This window comes from Neolamprologus brichardi, chromosome 7 (genome assembly GCF_056152115.1).
Source record: "Neolamprologus brichardi isolate AB-2024 chromosome 7, ASM5615211v1, whole genome shotgun sequence".
In the NCBI taxonomy this organism is placed as follows: domain Eukaryota; kingdom Metazoa; phylum Chordata; class Actinopteri; order Cichliformes; family Cichlidae; genus Neolamprologus; species Neolamprologus brichardi.
The window spans coordinates 32,047,318-32,053,317 of NC_142110.1; the positions used below are offsets into that span (position 1 = coordinate 32,047,318).

Here is a 6,000-nt window from a genome sequence, read left to right on the forward strand (position 1 = left end):
CTCTTGACTGCTGGTTGGCACTGTGCTACTTTAATCTTAAAGTAGAGTTAGGAGTGAGAGATCCAGATCATGAAACCTGCAGATTTCAGATACCTCATTTTTGGTAAAACTAAAGATTTTGAGCCCCTGGGAACGAGAATAGTTTGATGTTGCATGAACCATAAAACAGCATTTATAGCCCAGCCTAGTTTGCAATGCACATTTCAGATGAGACTTTAAAATAAAGAGAAGTTAATGAAGGAGAGCACAAAACACAAACATGAAAAACCTGATTATTTATGACTTAACCCACTTTAAAAGCATTTCTGCTTCAGATTCAGTTGGGACACTGTGAGTTTGCCCAGGTAAGAGAAATCATTTGTCCAAATTAGGATTTATTGACACCTTAAAAATTCCCACTGGACTCTCCTCATGTTACTGACCCAGAAACTGTGATTAACAGGTGAGCAACCAGGTCACTGACAACAAGATGAATTTAAAGGTTTCTGCACACAAATCTACAGACCTCTATGCTTCAGATGCATTACTATACTTAGAAAAATAACACTATGCGTGTGTCCACAGAGAGTGTCAAATGGATTCGGGCTGGTTGATATGTTCAAGTTTTCCAGTCAGCTGCTGTGATCCAAATATCCAGAGATTACGACCATTTTTCAAAGACGACAACCACGGAAAAAACTTTATGGTACAAAAATATCTAATGTCACCAGTTTAGGATTATTATACATGGACCTAACCAAAGGCACTCAGAAGAAGGATGCCTTACAACCTCGAAATAATCAAGTGGCAACAGCACAGGCTTTTAAATGGAGAGGAAGTACAACCACACAGTTTTCTAAAATTGTTCTCAAACGAGAACTTTTCAGAAACGCTCACATTTTCCATTACATGTTACCTGCTATTTATTTAGCAGGCTGAATTCTGAAAAGGTCAGGCCATTAAATACAATAGGAAAAAAAATAACCAAGCCTGCTGCTAGCAGCAGATAGCTTCACCAAAAAGTGTTCAACCCTAGCACTGAGTCTCATCGTGACAAAATTTCATGTCATGTGAGCTTCTTTAAGACAATGAAATGTGATGAGATTCTCTCTCTTACCTTTATTGTGACCTCATGTTTAAAGTCTGAATTGTTCATTTAAATCTTTATAACTGGATGATCGTCATAGATGCTGCTTGTGATCAAGAGGTTACGCCACAACTCGATAATGGAGCGTGAAATAGCAAAATGCCTCTAAAACGCATGCAAGTTTGCTTTTACAACTCAGATGTGCCAGATGATCAATCTTTATATTTAACTCATTAGCTTCTGTCACAGACGAATCGCTGCACAAACATAAAGTGTAACGCATGGGCTGTCATGTCATCTTCCCATGAACTGTAAAAGAGCCCCGTTTTACTCATATCCAGTAAATGGAATTTAACCATGTCCCATCTCAGAGCCTCCCTTTGTGGAAGTATATTTCATGCACCCACATGTCACACTGTGGCATTTCTGTGATTCACGGCTGATCTGTGGTCACATTTAGGGATTAATATTCAGTGAAATTCTACACGTTGTAATTTACATTGCACATTTTACCCCTCAGCTGAATTACTGAAATCTAAGAAGGATTTTTAGCTAACAGACATACACAGGCATTGCTTGGCTTTGTTGAAGATTAAAAATTCACTGACCAGTTTTTATGTATCAGTAGTTCACATCACAGCAGACCTGACAGCACAAGCAAAAAGCAACTTTTCCCTTCGCCTCATTCGTCTTTATTAATTTGTCTTTTTATGAAATTTGACCAAATGAATAGCAACTCTAAGGAAGCCGAGGCCTTTAGTGTGCACACTAACACCAGCACAGATAACAGGCCGGCAAGTCAGATGTTATTTGTAATTTCCATTATGAGCCTATCAGCAAGAAATCAGCTTGGATTCACTCTGCAGAAACAATAAAGCTGCCAGCAGCTCGGGGGATGGCGACCGCATTACCCATCCAATAAAGGCTGCTTCCACTAATTACCTCTGCTCTTTCCATCTTTGTTTACAAACTGATTTATGAGTCAACAAAGACTCCGAGTCCACCTATGGGACAGAAGAAAATACTCATTACTGTCACACCTCCTCATCTGTGTGTGGACATGAAATATCATTTTCAAATTAGGTGAATTTACCTGGATTTAAAGCAAATGAAAAAAATTGTAATTGTTTGCATAGGTCAGCAAGACTTCTATTCCCTTTACCTTATTTAAATTATGCACATTGACAATGAGTAGGTAAGTCATTTTCATATTTTTGTTTAATAAGAAGATCTCCATTTGAGCCCTGGGAAGAGAAATGAATCTTTTGGGGTTGCATCAGGAAGGCGGAGGGTGTAAAAGTCTGCATAATCAAAAACGCAGAGCCACCCACTGTGGGGACCCCTTGTGAATAGAGTACCCACTGAAAGTGGCTTCTAAATTATAGTAAAACTGAATATTAATTACCTCACCGGGACGTTTAACGCAGTTTGTCTGCGCTTGATTATGATGATCTTGTTTCTATGCATGCTTCTATATCGACATTGAGACCTCGAGTCTGTTTCACAATGCATTACAATTCATCACAGGTGGTTCTTTTCATACTCACCATTGTATCTTTTATGAAGAAGTGGGATGATGCTCCCTAGCAAACTGAAGAGAGGATGCTTGTCTGCTTACCAGAGGGGCCGATGGCGCAATATAGCAGCCTCGCTTCTGTCAGTCTGCCCCAGGGCAGCTGTGGCTACAACTGTGGCTTGCCTCCACCAGTGTGTGAATGTGAGAGTGAATGAATAATGGAATTGTAAAGCGCTTTGAGGGCCTCGAAAAGCGCTATATAAATGCAATCCATTATTATTATTATTATTATTATTACCTCAACTCCTTGACTGAATTTAAATAAAGTACCTACAATGTCAGGTTTCAGGACATTTGAACATCATCTGTAGCTCGTGTTCACACTGAACTTGGGAAAACTGGATTCAGATTCATTGCTGCCTATAAATGGAACAAGCTCCAAAGAGCTATTAAGCTGCATTCTCTGTAGGGTTTTACGTTTGTCTATCTGCAACTGTTCTTGTATGAGTTGGTCTTCATTTGTCTGTATAATGCATTTGTCCCTTAACTGTGCAGCTCTTTGTGTCAGTTTTTGAATGTTGCATGTGTATGTTTGTATGCAGTCCTCTCTTGAAAAAGAGAGATCTCAATCTTAGTTAGCTTACCTGTTTAAATACAGGATTTAATAATAAAAGGTTAACTTTTAATGTTTAAATTCCATTATGGAAAAAGAGAAAATTTATTACACAGAAGATAAAAGGTAAATGGACTGGTACTTGTACATCACCTTGCTACTCTTGATCCCTTTGAGACACTTTCTTACTACATGCATGATTACAGTGCAGCAGGCCAAAGGTAGGAGTACACTTTAGTTGAGGTCGCCAGTCGATCACACGCTGATATAATTCCCATAAAAGTTTCTGATACCGATTCCTGCTGAGACTGTTGTTCTTCAGCTACAATGGTACAATTAGATTTAAAGAAATACATTTCTAAATAATATTTCAGGGAGACAGAGGAGATGCAAACACATAACCTTCCAGTTAATAATGGCTGTCTATTGTTCCATGTTGATTCTAATAGGTAAATAATGCCAGGTTATCTTATACTTTCTGCTTTCTGACTTTAGCTCATATTCATTTAAGGCCACCCTTACCTCTGACTGAGTGCCCCTGGCAAACAGAAGGTTTGAACAGCAGGTGGGTGAGGTTTCTGTGCTTACAGCCAAAAGTGACATCACACAGAGCCAAGAATAATTCATTAAAATAAACTTTCGGAAACCGAGTCTTCTCTGCAGGCTGCACTAAACTGTGGTTCGCTTTCTGGTGGCTTCAGAAGGCCACTGCTTTGTGGAAAAACCAAAACAAACCCCACACATGAAAGGTTCAAAGCAAACTGTTGCCATAAAGTTGGAGCCGCACCGTTGTGCAAGACATCGCTTTATCTTTCGCATTTACCGGAAGCACAGCTTCAAACCTGAAGTTTAACGCAGCATTTCTGAATTTCACTCTCACACACCTGACTGTCAGGTGAAGCAGCTATCACGTCACTTATATGCACGTGCGTGAACACCCACGCAGACTCCAACTACGATCACAGTGCACGCGGACTCCAAAGAGGAAAATGCACGAGAGTCGTTTGCGTAAATGGCGTAGAGGTGCAGCGCTTTGCATGTACAGTGGGCTGATAACAGACTGTTGGTCTGGAGGCTGCAGACACTTTGCTCCGCAGCAGATCCTCCAGCAGCCCTGCGCCGGGGCTATGACTCATACCGCCTGCCTGCTACCGATGCTGGACACGACAAGTAACACGCACCGAACACCAACAAGCAAACACGCGTCTGCGCCAGGCACCAGCCGAGCCCGCAGGAAACATTCCGCTCTTTTCTTTTTGCCACTCACCTTTCTTTGACGTTACAGAAACAAACTCAGATCCTCCTCTCAGGTGTCTGCTTCTGCCTGGCCAGTTCGTCTCCTCCTCCTCCTCCGAGACGTCGCATCGCTCCCACAGTCCTGTTCGAGGGGTAAATCCGGGCACAGATTAGCAGCCTGCCCGGAGCGCAGCGTGATGTCCCAGCGGGCTATTTGTTGGAGCTACAGGCTGGGGACACCTCGAGAGTACCTCTGAGAGTCCTGCGAGTCTGATGGATGTCGCACGGCTTCCTTTAGGGTGGAGAATAGACGATCGAGCTGCTTTCAGGGACTCTCTGTGACCTCGGATTTTTCATCATTTTGGCTAAGACGTGCATCGATGTGCCCATACTGTGACTAAATATCAATAAGTTTTTGTGTTGATATTATTATGTGATACGTTCTATATAACAAGCACGTTATTGGTAGCGCACTCAATAATAAAAATACAACATATTGGTTTCAATATATGGAATGCCATTTATGCCAATTTAAAGGCATAAATACACAATAAATATTAGGCAAATAATTCTGGAACTGTGCTACGAAAGTCCACCTTGAGAATGCTGATATAAAAAATATACTTAAAGTGTAAAAAAATGCTTGTATGAATGGGTGTAAATAGGTGAACAAGGCAAAGAGCGCTCCAGTAAAAGTAGAAAAGCACTACATAAAAACCAGTCCATTTACCGTACATTCAGTGCCTTCTCACACACACGCATACCTTCATACATGTCACTACCAAGCACTTATGTGCAGAATCACACACACACACACACACACACACCTTTATACACCAAGTGACTTTTTGCACAATTCTCCGTCTTTTGCACATTTCTATTGCACTGTAGTGTAATTGTACATTGTACATTGCATTTTATGTAGTTCTGCGTTGATTGTGTGTTATATGTCATATGTAGCACAATGGTCTTGGAGGAAGGCTGTCTCGTTTCACTGTGTACTGTACCACTGCACATGGTTGGAATGACAATAAAACCACTTGACTTGACTTGTATTTATTCCAGGTTTTGGGGGTTTGTAAATGGCAAAAATTGCAGTTTCTTTAATTCCATTTGAGAATGATTCCAAAAGCAAGTAAATTCCCAAAGACTTCCATGTTAAAAATCGTAACTTTACAGCATTAAAAAAACACCTGCGGAGGTTTAATATTTGTAAAACTTCCCAGTGTGCTGTCAATACAAGTGAAGCTGAACTTGCTGCGAATAAATATCAACCTACTTTACAGAAACACAGGAAGGAGATGATGCAGAGCCTGCAGATGTTTGATTAGTGAATCATAAAACATGTTTTTGGGGGTCATGTGATCTTTAATTAAACAAGAGAGGCCACCAAGACCACGCTCACCTTTAAAGGAATGCCATGATAACAATACACATCAATCAATGAAAGCAAAAACATAAAAAGCAAAATCAAAAGAAAACATCAACATAAGGGACGTTTAAAGAAAACACATGCGTTCACACTGCTCGGTGCCCCACATGGGATTTCAATTGATTAAAAGGGATTAG

The 6,000-nt window shown here is 40.6% G+C and overlaps 1 protein-coding gene across 1 annotated transcript in view; it reads right to left on the bottom strand.

The window, feature by feature from the left end:
- Positions 1 to 4,730, bottom strand: part of rab27b (RAB27B, member RAS oncogene family) — a 74,521-nt gene extending 69,791 nt beyond the window's left edge. Inside the window, exon 1 of the mRNA XM_006782078.3 lies at positions 4,463 to 4,730. The gene's annotated coding sequence lies outside the window, so the exon portion shown is untranslated. The remainder of the gene's footprint in view (positions 1 to 4,462) is intronic.
- Between the last annotated feature and the right edge of the window lie 1,270 nt (positions 4,731 to 6,000).